General features: G+C 44.1%; 1 protein-coding gene across 1 annotated transcript in view; it reads right to left on the reverse strand.

Annotated features, from left to right (window-relative positions):
* Nucleotides 1–15,589, reverse strand: part of csmd2 (CUB and Sushi multiple domains 2) — a 995,459-nt gene that overhangs the window by 766,913 nt on the left and 212,957 nt on the right. The window lies entirely within an intron of this gene.

Raw genomic sequence — 15,589 nt, forward strand, 5'->3', positions numbered from 1 at the left:
GGATTGAGTTTAAAGGCTGTTTAATGTGAAGGTGAGCGAGGGACGGCAATTGGAAGCAAAATTGATAAGTGTTTCCAGATCTAGACAAGAGAATGAAGCGGCACTGATATAGTCATCAATGTAATGGAAAAAGAGCTGTGTGAGACGGCTTGAGAAGGCCCCACAATACATACCCACAAAAAGAGATGCATAACTGGGACCCATGCGGGTATCCATAGCCACACCTTTTTATTTGGAGGAAGTGAGACAAGTTAAAGGAGAAATTGTTGAGTGATGGACGGAACAGCCAGGCAGAGGAGACTGGTGGTGGACGGGGATTGTTCAGGCCTCTGCTCAAGGAAGATTCAGAGAGCCCTCAGATCCTCCTGGTGCGGGATGAGTGTAGAGGGATTGACATCCATCGTGAAGAGGAGGCATTTAGGGCCAGGAACTGGTGAGAATTGTGGATATGACGTAAAGCAGAAGAATCACAAATGTAGGTGTGGAGAGACTGAACAAGGGGAGAGAGGATGGAGTCAAGATAGGAAGAAATGAGTTCCACTGGGCAGGAACAGGTTCATATGATGGGTCTACCAGGGCAGTCATATTTGTGGATTTAGGGAAGGAGGTAGAGGCGGGCTGTGTGGGGTTGGGGGACTATGAGGTTGGAAACTGTGGAGGGAAGATCTCCAGAGGTGATGAGGTCAGTGACAGTCCTGAAAACAATGGCTTGATCATAGTCCATGGGAGGTAGGAGGAAGTGTCTGAGGGTTGGTGCTCAGCCTCTGTGAGGTAGAGGTCAGTATGCACACGACAAGAGCACTACCACTGTCAGTAGGTGCGATACAAAGGTGAAGGTTGGACCAAAGAGAACAGAGTACAGCAAGTTCAAAGGGAAACAGGTTGGAGTGGGTAAGAGCAGCAGAGAAATTAAGATGACTAACGTCACGCCAAACTTCTCAATGAAAAGATCAAGAGCAGGTTGGAGGACAGAGGAAGGGGTCCAGTTAGAGAGAGAATACTGGAGGTGGGTGAAAGGATCCATTGAATGGGGGGAGGATCCCTCTCCAAAGAAGTGAACACTGAGACGAAGGCAATGGAAAAAGTGTTCAACATCATACTGAGCCCAAAATTCATTGAAGTGAGGATGTAAGGCAATGAAACTGAATCCTTTGCTGAGTACAGAACATTCATCATCAGAGAGGAGATGGTCAGAGGGTACAATGAATGTACATCAAGGACTGGGATTAGAAAAAGAAATGGGGTGAGAGAGACTGGAAGATGTGAAGGTTCCAGATGGACGTTAGCATCAGTAAATTGTTTTCAGCTTGGGTTGGAGCTGTAGTATTTTGATTTTGCTTTCATTTTGTCATTTTTTAATGTTTGTTCAAGGGATGTGGACTTCACTGGTTAGGCCAGTATTCATTGCTGATACCTAATTGCCCTAATTACCCTTGAGAAGGTGATTGTGAACTGCTTCTTGAACCGCTGTAGTCCATGTGGTGTAGGTATGCCCACAGTGCCGTTTGGGTGGGAGTTCAAGGATTTTGATCGAGTGACAGTGAAGGAACAGCAAAATAGTTCCAAGTCAAGATAGTGACTGACTGCGAGGTGATATTCCCAGGTATCTGCTGCTCTTGTCCTTCTAGATGGTAGTGGTCGTGGGTTTAGAAGGTGCTGTCGAGGGAGTGTTTGTGAGATTCTGCAGTGCATTCTTTGATGGTACACATGGCTGACACTGTTTTTCGGTGGTGGGGGGAGTGATTGTTTGTGGAAGGGTTGACAATCAAATGGATTGCTTTGTCCTGAATGATGACAAGCTTCTTGAGTGTTATTGGAGCTGCAGTCATTAAGGCCAGTGAAGAGTACACCATCATACAACTGACGTGTGCCTTCTAGATTGTAAACAGGCTTTGGGAGTCAATAGGTGAGTTAGTCGCCACAGAATTCTTACCATCTGACTAGCTGTTGTAGCCGCAGTATTTATATGTCTAGTCCAGTTCAGTTCCTAGTGAATGCTAACCTCCGGGAAATTGATCGTGATGAAAATGCCATTGAATATCAGGGGTTAATGGTTAGATTCTCTCTTGTTGGAGATAACCATTGTCTGGTACTTGTGTTGTGTCTACTTTGTTGGAAATTGAATGTTGGACATGCAAAATCCACTTCTGTGCAAATTTATTTTACAAGTCTGATTACCTTCCCTTTATTTGCAGTGGATTTGGGCTGTTAGCTTGTTGTTAGGCACATGAGTAAGGCAATCGGGAGAATCAGTTGTTAATTAAGGACTATTAGCTCATTATGTGCAACAAATACCTTGTCAAATAATATCAATCAAACTTAAATTGCCTTTTGATTCTCGCCAACTAAAGATACTTGTAAACAAATTCACTATTCATCAGGAGACTGCTCTAAATCTTAGAACCTTGTAATCGGCTGGATTTTCCTTGGAGTGTTTTAATAATCAGAGTATCCAGCCCCCCGTACATTGGTACTGAGGGGAGGGTATCCTGTGTCTCCAACACAAAATTTGTGTTTGTTCCGTTTGGCCTTGCATATATTTTTTATTGTTTTAATAAAAAGATATGTAACAGAGAGTAATGCCGACAGAAGCAATGAGGGCATCCAGTGTGATGTATTGACTTTGAAGTTACAATCCTTTTTGATGTCAGGAGCTGAGGACACCCTCTTGAGGTCAGTCTTCCACTCATTGATAGGCAAGATTTTAAAACATTATATTTGACATTTTCAAACAGGAATGACATTTTAAAAATTGTTATACATTTTTATATACTTCTAACATCTTGATAACAGTTGTGAAAACTTTTTTTTACCAGTTCTGTCCTTTGGACATTAATGCCACCTGACCTTTGGCTCTCCAACCTCTGGCTCCCACCCCTGCCCCCACTGCTTCAACTGCCCTGGCTTTATTCCAGCTCCTCCCAGGACTGTGGCATTGGTGCCAGGGAATGGTCAGGTCAAAGAGGAAGGAGTCAGCGTTTTGGAGATAGGGAGATCTGGGGATGTCTTTGATGAGGGAATGGGGGGTGAGATGGGGGATCAGCCTGATGTTGAGGAGCTGATGGTGTCAGGATCTGATTTGAGGAGCCAATTGTGAGTAAACGAGCTGGGGTAGAGGAATCCTGAAAGACTTTAATCACAATTAGCAACCACCTGGATGAGGACGTGAGCATTTTGATGCTGACTCCATGATTTACACCTGCAGTTATCAGCTCTACCATTTTTCATGGATGAATTCATGCAAGTTGTTGGCAAATAATCAAAGCTCTTGAATTAATGGTTCCTATTGCTTTCTGAATAGGTATAGATGACCATCAAGGTGGGCTCCTCTGTAGTCCATTCAGGCTCAGCACAATTTCTGAATTTCAATGCAAGTGGAACTCGCTGAAAGTTGGTTGTGCCAATCTACAATTTAGAGCACAGTGGTAGCAGTGGTTTAGCAGGCAACTTGTGGTTGTCAAAAGTACTGTCAAGCTATGTTCCTCGCTTCACACGTAGTTTTTGTTTTTCACAGTCCTGTTCTGAAAATATGAGCATCTTAGTTTGAAGAGTAATATTCATTGGTTTAAGACATGTCATGTTTGATAATTAAATGTCAATTAACCACCTTGTCAAATTGTAGTTCATGTAAGACACCAGTATCACACCACGTGAGTCTTTGTCTGTAACTGCATTTTTCGCAAGTGAAATACACCACATGGCCCTAGTCCTGTGCAAAGTACACTTTTATGATTTAATTAAAGAGCAAATGCTGCAACATTCGTCTAGGTTTGATGAATCAAACCATTCTCCTCCTGAACCGTTAACACTTGGGGCCTTCTAACTCACGTATAACTGCCATTTTCTGAAGTAAACAGCTGTGAGTTTTCAAACCTTTGACTTTTTTGTCTCAAATTAATTTTGCCTTAACTTGCAGTGCCTTAGTCACTCTCCAAAGTATTTAACAGACCTATACTTTATTTTGTTCTGTCACATTAGGAATTCAGTCCTGTTTCATGACATCCAGATCAGCATATCATGGTGCAATCACACACACACTGATGGACAGGCAGTTGGACCAACCAGCACACACATAACATCACAGCCAATCACCAGTGAGAGCACACGCACTCTAAAACAGGGAACACCACAGTTCCTGCTCGTTCTACCAGGAGATAGCTCAGAGCACAGAGCGCCACTCAGACATAGATCATGTGCTGAGTGCCTCACCAAGATAGTGATAGGGCTGCGTCCACAGGTTAGCTGGTGAAGCACGTACCCAAGCCAGTAGTTAGTTGTTACCATTGTTTAGACAATAAAACAGAGTTGTACCATCTACAGCCGTGTTGGATCATTTGTGCATCAGAACACCCAACACGACATTCTGTAGTTCTTTTGACCCTTATTCCTCATGAACATTTATTACTTGAGTGCATTTTGTGCATCTTGTTAACTCAGGTCTTAACACAAGTTGTTTTTCAGCACTGATTTTATATATATATATATATATGTCATAAACGAATACAGAAATTAAAAAATTAAGGCTCTATATCTTGGACTCTTTTTGCCATTCTTAAGCAACTTGCTCCATGCGAAACGCACAAGGCACCACCTAACCAATCAATATCGTGTGTCACCAAGACCAACCCGAGCTCCGAGATGCTCTGGACTATTCACAGGGGCTGAGTCGTGCAAGGATCAATAAGCAGCAACTTTTAGCGACTGGCTACGCAGCATGAGGAACCAAAAGGAAAGCCAATAGGATTTGATGAACAGCATCAATGGACAGTGTCACAGTCGTCAGAAGCCATTTGCTAGTGTTCCAGAGTGAACTGACTGCTTCCCCTACCTTGACTCAGTACTACGTTTTTGTAAGTATTGTAATTAATAAATTCTGTGAATTTGACAGTTCACTTGTACCCAGCATGGTCTATCGGCAGTCGTAACTGGAAGTTCTGTTTAGATCAACTCTGTGCAACTCAGTCTGACAATTGTAACTGAGTTAAGTCTTACTTACCCCGATCTTGCATTCCTTTTAGTTGGAATTTAAGAAATAGTCTCCTATCTTATGTTCATCAGAGTTTAGTACCATTGGGGTCCCTGCTCCATATAAAGACACTGAAGTAGGCTGGGATATAAATACTAAAGCGACTGATTCCTACATTGTATGTTTAACATAAGAAAAGAACTAAGACTTTGAAAATTGTATTTAGTCTATTGTGTGGACTGATGAAATTGTCCACAAACGATTATCCAACAAACTCCATCTCTTGTTTCAAGTGTAGTATGTCTTAAATGTCAGCTTCCTTGCAAATAAACACAATAACATTTGTGCACAATTTTTATCCAAGGCTTCACTTGATATTCAAGATGAAGGTTTTCTGTGAATATTTACTTTGTTTAAAAAAAAACGAAGCCACATTTTGCATTGATGAGTTTGCTCTTGTCTGAATATCTTTGCATGTATGGTTTTGAACTACATATTAAATAAAGCTGAAGGTCTGCTTTGTTGGAAATTGATGGCACAGTGGCAGAACAGTTAGCACTGCTGCCTCACAGTGCCAGGGATCTGGGTTCAATCCCAGCCTTGGGTGACTGTGTGATTCTCCCCGTGTCTGCGTGGGTTTCCTCCGGGTGCTCCGGTTTCCTCCCACAGTCCAAAGATGTACAGGTTAGGTGGATTGGCCATGCTAAATTGCCCATTAGTGTCCAAAAGGTTTGGGGGATTACTGGGTTATGGAGAGAGGGTGGAGGCATGTGTCTAGATAGGGTTCTCTTTCAGAGGGTCGGTGTAGAATTGATGGGTTGAATGGCCTCCTTCTGCACCAAAGGGATTCTATGACAGATGGCCATGTGGGCGAGGCATTGTGACAAAAAATTGTTTTATATTTGCTGCTACCCATCCAGTGTCCTCGACATTAGAAAGAGATTAGATGCAAAGTGGGTTGGTGCTTTGCGGTGTACCTTTGCTCAGTCTGCAAGCATGGCCCTAACATTCCTGTCACTTGCCATTTCAACTCCCTACCTTGCTCTTCTGCCCACATGTTCATCCTTTGGGTGCTGCAATGTTCCAGTGAAGCCCTACACAAACTGAAGGAACAACACCTCATCTTCCGATTTGGCACATTACAGTCTTCTGGACTCAACATTGAGTTCAACAACTTTGAACTGTGAATGTTCCCTTCCTCCAAATTTACCCCCTTTTGTTAAATTTAATTTAATTTTGGCCAATCCCCTCCCCACACAACCATCTGTCACTCGGTATTTAGTTTTGCTTTCACTGAGCACTGACCTTTATTCTCCTATTAACACATTTTGCTCTCTTACCTTTATGCTGCTGTCAGCCCCTTCTATAGCCCTTTACACTGCCATTAACGTTTCCTTTCTCTTGTGTGCTAAACATGTTTGTGCAATCGTTCGCAACTTCTATCGATCACTGGCCTAATCCATCCCCTCTTATAAACAGTATGTAATCCATCATATTTCTCCCCCTCTTTAGCTCTGAATAATCATATGGACTCATTGTTAATTCTATTTCTCTTGGCGCAGATGCTGCCAAACCTGAATTTTTCCAGCATTTTCTGTTTTTATTTTGTGTTTCCAGCACCTGTGGTATTTTGTTTTTGTTTTAGTGCAGGTGCCAGTTCACTGGAGGGTGGTGAGGTCACACACAGGTTGCACTGCAGAGGATTCAGATAGGCACAACAATGAGGAAGCCTACAGAGTAATTTGTGTGAATAAGCTTGATGAATTGGAAACTCTCCCAGAAAGCCTGAGACCAGTGTCGAGGAGTGTGAGGGGGTATTGCATAGATACATAGAGACATAAATACATGGAAGATAGGAGCTAGAGGAGGACTTTGGTCCTTTGAGCCAGCTCCGCCATTTATCACGATCATGGCTGATCATCCAACTTGATAGTCTAATCCTGCTTTCTCTCCATAGCCTTTGATCCCATTCTCCCCAGGTGCTATATCTAGCCGCCTCTTGAAAATATTCAATGTTTTAGTATCAACTACTTCTTGTGGTAATGAATTCCACAGGCTCACCACTCTTTGGGTGAATAAATGTCTCCTCGTCTCTGTTCGAAATGGTTTACCCTGAATCATCAGACTGTGACCCCTGGTACTGGACACACCCACCATTGGGAACATCTTCCCTGCATCTACCCTGTCTAGTCCTGTTAGAATTTTATAAGTCTCTATGAGATCCCCCCTCATTCTTCTGAACTCCAGCGAGAACAATCCTAACCTAGTCAATCTCTCCTCATATGACAGTCCCGCCATTCCTGGAATCAGTCTAGTAAACCTTCGCTGCACTCTCTCAAGAGCAAGAACATCCTTCCTCAGAAAAGGAGACCAAAACTGTGCACCTATTCCAGGGGCCTCACCAAGCCCCTGTATAATTGCAGCAACACATCCCTGCTTCTGTACTCGAAACCTCTCGCAATGAAGGCCAACATACCATTGACCTTCTTTACCGCCTGCTGCACCTGCTTATCTTCAGCGGCTGGTGCACAAGGACATCCAGGTCCCACTGCACACTTCCCTCCCCAATTTACAGCCATTCAGGTAGTAATCTGCCTTCCTGTTTTTGCTTCCAAAGTGAATAACCTCACACTTATCTAAATCATACTACATCTGCCATTGATTTGCTCACTCGCCCAACCTGTCCAGATCATGCTAAAAGATCCCTGTATCCTCGTCGCAGTTCACCCTCTCACCTAACTTGGTATCATCTGCAAACTTTGAGATGTTACATTTTGTTCCCTCATCCAAATCATATTGTGAATAGCTGTGGTCCCAGCACCGATCCCTTTGGCAATTAGTTCCTGCCTCCCAATTTGAAAAGGACGCATTAATTCCCACTCTTTGTTTCCTCTCTGCCAACCAGTTTTCTATGCACCTCAATACACATCCCCCAATCCCATGCGCTTTAATTTTGCACAATAGTCTCTCATGCGGGACTTTGTCAAACGCCTTCTGAAAGTCCAAATATACCACATCGACTGGCTCCCCCTTGACAACTGTACTAGTTACATCTTCAAAGAATTCCAACAGATTTGTCAAGCATGATTTCCCCTTCATGAATCCATGCTGACTCTGACTGATCTGCCACTCCTTTCTAACTTAGCACAGGGCTTTGCACAGAGCTTGGAGCCCAGTGTTTGAGTGGTGGAGAACTCTGTTCACACACTTATGAATCCAATCATGATGCAACATCTGATGGACATTGTTTCAACTTTCACTGCAGCACCAGCTTTAGCCACAGTATGTCTGCGTGCGAGGGTGGAAGCTTAGATGATGCTACGCAAGCTCTTTGCTGTTAGAAAAGAGTTAATGTTCCATTGTACTTATGTACTTCTGAGGGCAGCACGGTAGCATAGTGGTTAGCACAGTTGCTTCACCGCTCCAGGGTCCCAGGTTCGATTCCCGGCTTGGGTCACTGTCTGTGTGTGCGTGGGTTTCCTCCAGGTGCTCCGGCTTCCTCCCACAGTCCAAAGATGTGCAGGTTAGGAGGATTGGCCATTCTAAATTGCCCTTAGTGTCCAAAAGGGTTGGGTGGGGTTACGGGGATAAAGAGGGATATGGTGAAGGTATGAGGGTTGGGTGGGGTGCTCTTTCCAGGGGTCGGTGCAGACTCGATGGGCTGAATGGCCTCCTTCTTCACTGTAGATTCTGTTATTCTATGTTAGAATTGGGGTGTTAATTGTTTAATAGATTGCACCAATATCTAAAGGGGACGCTGTTTTGGAACTATTTGCTGCGGTGAGGTGATTACTGAACACAAATTTGGAGTCAAAGAAGTCAAGGCTTGTTTCCGAGTGCTTAATATAGAGTTACCATTGGAGCTTGACAATTGCTACTATGTGCTAAAGAGGCTTGAGAGTCATCACCATCAACATCAGTTGCCGCTCAATTTGAGGATGGCGTCTATTGAGGGTCACCGATTTCTGCCATAGGTCTTCATGTGACTACACAGGCCAATTCCCAACCTGCAGGTCATTGGGCACATGAGCCAGAACATCCCACTGGGTAGTAAGATCCGGATTGCAGGCTTTGCTTCCTTTTCTTTCCTTCTCTGCCACTGTTCCAGCTCATAACTAAGGTGTTTGGACTGAAAATATAATAATGCAGCTTGATGGCAATCTCCTCCCAGTCATTAATGTCAATGCTTCTGCACTTCAAGGAGAGGTTAAGCATGTCTTGTAGCTCATAGATATGGATCTTTGCCCTTATTCCAGCATTTTGTCCAGTTTACACGGTCTCTGCTTATTACCCCAATTATACTGTATTCAAAGGGGAATAATGATGAATGCATCCATGTCTGGGAGCAACTTGTTTGTGCTAGTGGCATGCATAGCACCTTTACAGAAAGTGCGACCAAAATAAATTTGGCATGTAGTGTTTGTAAACTAAGTTTTGTGATCTGCCCGATTTGAGCTCAAGTTGTACTTCTTGAAAGGCATAAGAGAAAAAGGTGCAGACCCAAGCAATGGGGATTTAAAATGGATTTATGCGCTGAAGGCTTCAGCATCTCCATAAATGCTAAAAAGAAAGCAGATTTCAAAAGATATTGGGCGCTATCCTCCGCAACCCCCCCCCCCCTCCGCCCCCCACCGCCGAGTGGGAGAATCGCCGGGGCGCCACGCGAATTGCGCCACGCCGCCCCGACCCTCGCATGCGATTCGCCCACCCCACGGAAACCAGCGACGCGCGATTCGCACCGGGCCGCTCGGAGAACCGGCGAGCGGCGATTCTCCGGCCCGGATGGGCCGAGCGGCCGCTACAACACGACAGGTTCCCGCTGGTGCCGTCCACCCCAGCTCGCTGCCGGCGGGAACTCTGCGGGAATGCTGGGAGGGAGGGGGGCTCTTTCACCGGGGTGGCCTCCTATGGGGTCTGGCCTGCGATCGGGGTCCACTCCCTCCCCCCCCCCCCCCCCCCCCCCCCAGGGCCTACCTCCTTCCGCGCGCGGCCCCAGAACACCGGCGCCATGTTGGTGAGGGGCTGGCATTCCCCGCGCATGCGCAGGATGGCGCGGCCCAACTGTGTAGGATTGGGCTGCCCCAACTGCACATGCGTGGGTTGGCGCGGCGCGTCAGTTGGAGGCCAGAATAAGTCGTGCCCGGGCCCTGTTCGCGCCGTCGTGAAAAATCCAACATCCCTGTATTACAATATTTTAAGACATAGATGCTTTGGAGAGAGGGACTGGGATTATGACAAAAGGATAACTAAAATACACACCATTCTGACATGGAACTATATTGCTCTTCCTTCACCGTTATTATCAACATCCTAGGCGTAATCCTTGATCAAAAACTGACCTGGTTCAGCCACATAAATACTGTGGTTACGACAACAGGTCAGAGGCTAAGAACTGGAACAAGTAACTCACCACCTGACTGCCCCAAACCGCCTGTCTATCATTTACAAGGCACAAGTCAAGAATGTGATGGAATATTCTCCACTTGTCTGGGGGAGTGCGGCTCCAACTACATTCAAAAAGCCGACACCATCCAGGACAAAGAACTCCACTTGATTAGTAACCCATCTATGGCCTTCAATATTGATTCCCTCCACCACCGATCCAGGTGCACTGCTGGAACTCGAGGCTCCTTCAGCAGCATCTTCAAGACCTCTAGCACCGAGAGGGACAGAGCGGCAGATGCATGGAACCCTGCAAGTTCCCCTCCAAGTTTCTTCTCATCCTGTTTGAAACTCTATCGCTGTTCCTTCACTGTGTCAAAATCCTGGAACTCCTTCCCCAATAGCACTAAGTGTACCTTGAACTGCAATTGTCAGTTAGGTGCTTTCTCTTTTTTTTCATATGTATGCTTAAATAAACCTTTCTTCCTTTTGCATAATACAATTTTTAAAATTAAATTCAGCTTTAAGGACGACAAATAATGCCAAATTTTTAAAGGTCATTTAAAAAAAATCTGAATTGGGTGGAGGACCAGAATGGTGTAGAATTCACCCAAATCAAATATCGTTCCCTGTAGGAAATGGACTGTTTGTCAGCACTTGCTTCAGAGATACATTAATTAGAGTTAACCAAGCCACTGCCCCAAATGAACTGAACTGAATATTTTTTTTGTTTCTAAAGAGAAGACAACTGAATGTTTGTTTTTTAAGGGAATATTAAGTCTCATTAGAATGTTAGACATTCATCTTGTTTTTTACTCTCTCCATTTGTTTTTTGAAAAAAAGCAATACATGTCAAAAAAACAATTAACCTAAATGCCACTTTCAGAGTTATTGCTTTCATACACAAGAAAGATTTGCATCTCGTTAAGTGTTTCACATGCAATTACTTGTGTTTGAAGTGTAATCGTTATTATGCAGGAAAGCATGACAACCATTTTACACAGTAGGATCCCACAAACAACCATGGTCAATTAATCTATTTCTGACTCATCTGCCGAAATGAGGTAATTGGCCAGGAAAACTGAATAGAAGCAAAACTGGCCCATCTTCCGCAGTAGCAAGGCAACTTGAAAATGCATTTGAACAGAGACCTGAATTTAAGAAAGTTGACAATGAGGGAAAACCGTGGGTGGCATTTTCCAGGTCTGCACACCACGGTGGGCATAACTGCAGGCAGGACTGGAAAATTCGAATAGCCGTTAAAAGTCAACAGCTCTCCAAATTTTCGCATCCCACTTGCGATCATGCCTGCTGATTGCAGGACCAGAAAATCCCAGCCCATGGAATTATTAACCAGTCAAACGAACATCTGTTCAGGAAACTGCTCGGGTTTATAATTAAGGATCGAGTGACTAAAAAGTTTCAGCTTATCAGAGAGACCCAGCATGAATTTCAAGATGTTAGGCCACGTTGGTTGAATTTCTTTTTTTGAAGAGCTGATTTGAAAGTCGTGGACAGGGTATTGTCTATGGATGCTATTTATCTGGATTGCAGTAGTTATTTGATAAAGTTCACAGTTATTTGATAAAGTTCTTCATAAGCGATTGCCAGCTGAAGTCTAAGCTGATAGAATTGCAAATAATTATTGACCTGAAAGGCTGAATGGCAGGATACCCTAATTGGGCGGATGTGACAAGTGGTCTCGGGCAAAGATCGACGTTGGGGCAGCAACTATTCGCCGTATTTATTAACAATTTTTAAAATTCATTTTTGGGATGTGAGCACACTGGCTAAGGTCAACATTTATTGTCAGTCTAATTGCCCCTGAGAAGATGATGGTGAGTTGCCTTCTTGAACAGCTGGAGTCCAGGTGGTGCAAATGCACCCAGAGTGATATCAGGGAGGGAGTTCCAGGATTTGACCAATGACATGGAAGGAACAACAATATAGTTCTAAATCACATGGTGTGGCACTCGGGAGGGAAATTTGCAGGTGATGATTTTCCCATGGTCTGCACCCCTTGTCCTTCTAGTTTTTAACAGTCACAGGTTTAGAAAGCACTGTTGAAGGAGTTGCTTCAGTCTTTCAATGTATCCTGTAAATAATATTCATTACTGCTATTGTGCACGGGTAATGGAGGAAGTGAATATTTAAGGTGGTGCATGGAATGCTGGTTAAGTAGGATGTCTTGTGCTGGATGAGGTCAATGTGCATTGCGAAAGATGCACTCATCCATGCAAGTGAAGAATATTCCATCACATTGCTGATTTGTGCCTTGAGATGGTGGGCAGGCTTTGTTGAGTCAGGAGGTGAGGTACCCACTGCAGAATTCCCAGACTCTGGCCTGCTCTTTTAGCCACATAGCTAGTTCAGTTTCCAGTCAATGGTAACTCCCAGGAGATTGATAGTGGAGGATTCAGCAATGATAGTGCAATTGAATGTCTAGGGGATATGGTCAGATTCCCTCTTGTTGAAGGTGGCAATTGCCATTCACCACCGCCAACCTGAACGTTGTCCAGGTCTTGCCGCATGTGGGCATATACGGCTTTAGTACCTGAGGATTTGTGAATGGTCCTGAACACTCTGCAATTGCCAGTGAACAACCCTATTCTGCACCTTTGATGGAAGGAAAGTCTTTGATGATTGGGCCTAGGACACTGTCTTGAAGAAATCCTGTTTGGATGATCCAGAGCTGAGATAATCCGCTTCTAACAACATAACCATCTTGGTTTTTGTGCTAAGTATAACTCCAACCAGTGGAGAGCTTTCCACCGATTCATAATCACATCAGTTTTGTGAGGGTTTCTTGAAGCTGCACTTGGTGAGATCCTGTATTCATGTGTCAAGAGCAGTTACTCGCACTTTACCTCTTGAACCTAACTCTTTTGCCCATGGTAGGAACAAATGTCTAATGAGGTGGCCCTTGTGGAAGCTGCTGTAATATGCTTTTAAAGGATACAGCATGCCATCACCAGAAGAGGTCTTATGTGATCCAGTCTCGGTTAGATCATGTTACATGGCATGACACAATTCTTGACATTTTGGTTAGACCGCAATGAAGATGTAGAATTGGAGCGTGTTGAAATTGCTGTGTGGTGACTGCACAGGAAAGCTTGAAGACATCAGCAGCAGAGCTGTCTGTGCTGTTTCCGGCTCACAAGCCAAAGGGAAACTGAGACTGGATCACAGGCCACACTTCCCTTCCAATGATAACATGCTGCTATCCTTTAAAGTGATATTATGGCAGAACAGTATTGGTGAGCATGTTATTGCTGTGTAAGTGCTGCTGGATAGCACTCTCAACAACTCCTTCCAACATCTTGTTGATGATCCAAGAGTAGACTGATGGGCTGGCAATTGGTTGGATAGGATTTGTCCTGTGTTTTGTGATCAGGAAAAGGGCAAGATAAGGCCCTTAAGTGCCTTAATAAGTGAATGGGTGGGGTTGCCATTCTAGGCCGTTCCCACTCAAGTGTGAAATTGTGTCTGAGTCTTGGCCGGCAGGTTCCCGGGGAGAATCCCATGCTTCAGAATCCACCTTGGGGCAAGAGTAAAATTCTGCTCCAGTTCTGGGCATCACACCTTAGGAAGGATCTATTGATTTTACCAGGAGTGTAGTGCAGATGTCCAAGAATTATACATGGCATCCAAGGGTTAAATTATGAGGAGCAGTTACACAAAATAGAGTTGCATTTCCTGTGATTTAGAATTCCCGTACCAGCTTACCCGAACAGGTGCCGGAATGTGGAGACTTGGGGCTTTTCACAGTAACTTCATACTTGTGACAATAAAAGATTATTATTATTATTATTATTATTAAAGGGGTGACTTGCTTGAACTTTTCAAGGTATTAAGGGGCAGATAGAGAAAGCTATTTCAACTGGTATGTGGGTGTAGTACGGGGAATATAGTCTAGAAATTTGTGCTAGATGCTTCAAGAGTGAAATTAGGAAACACTGTCGCACAGACCGTGGGAGGCCTCGTGGCGCAATGGTAGCACATCCTGTTGGACCTGAGCTTGTTGGCGATGGAAGAGGTGTTCAACGGACTGACAATCAGCTCGGGAATTCTTTCACTGCTTTCCCACTATTCCCTATGGATATGAATGTACGTTAATGCAGAAAGTGGGAGAAGTTTGGAACTCACTTTTGCAAAAGGAAATTGATGGTAGGCCAATTGTTCATTTTCAAACTGGGAATGTTAGATGTTTCTCAATCAAATTTATGGGCCAAAGACCAATAAATGGAGTTGGGTTGCAGATCCGCCTTGACTTCATTGAAGGTGGCACAGGCTCAAAAGAGCTAAATGGCCTGCTATTATTCCTATGTTCCCTCAAACCTTTTAAGTTATCCCTTTTGAATGTACATGTTCTTGGTGGTTACTACAGCTGAATTCCAGATCATTATCATGTGAGCACTTTGTGTGGTTATTACCCAAAGGTGCCTCAGCTCCATTTCTTGTAATATTGCCAGTGTCACTTACCAGTACCAAGTCAATGGGCATTGCCTGTCATACTTCCCTGATGCAGTGTCGGAGTCATGCATTACATTTATTAACTGAGACTCCAAAGTACTTTGAGTATCATCAATTTACATTTGGTTGATTGAAGACTCCATTAAAATAACCAATGTGGTTTTATCTCTTCATGCATTAAACTGTCACCATTCTTATCGTACACTGGTGGTCTGCAGCACACCTCCAATATCATCTTTGTGCTTTTCATATAAATATCCGAACACTATAGTTCATTATGTAACTTTTCACCTGTCACAGAATTAACATCTTTAACCTCCCAGTGTTCCTGTCCCATAGCACTCAACAACTCCTATTTTTTTTTCTACTCTGCCTTCTCCGTGCAACCTATAGGGTTGTGTGATTTATCCATCCATCAGAGTCGGTCACCTCAACAATATTCCCATTACAATGTCACAACAGCTGACAGTTCAAACATCTACTTGCTAATGCTTGAAGCATTCATGGATTTGTACCTCTATTGTAGATTTGCTCACCACGTGTTTGGTTCCTGTGTACCTGAGTTACAGTGGCCACTGAAAGGTCTTGTCTCATCGCTTTATTTTTCTCCCCACTTATAGACCATAGAATTTACAGTGCAGAAGGAGGCCATTCGGCCCATCGAGTCTGCACCGTCCCTTGGAAAGAGCACCCGATTTAACCCCACACTTCTACTCCACCCCTGTAATCCAGTCCCAGCCGGGAATCAAACCTGAGACCCTGGAGCTG

Source organism: Scyliorhinus torazame, chromosome 1 (genome assembly GCF_047496885.1).
Source record: "Scyliorhinus torazame isolate Kashiwa2021f chromosome 1, sScyTor2.1, whole genome shotgun sequence".
NCBI lineage: Eukaryota > Metazoa > Chordata > Chondrichthyes > Carcharhiniformes > Scyliorhinidae > Scyliorhinus > Scyliorhinus torazame.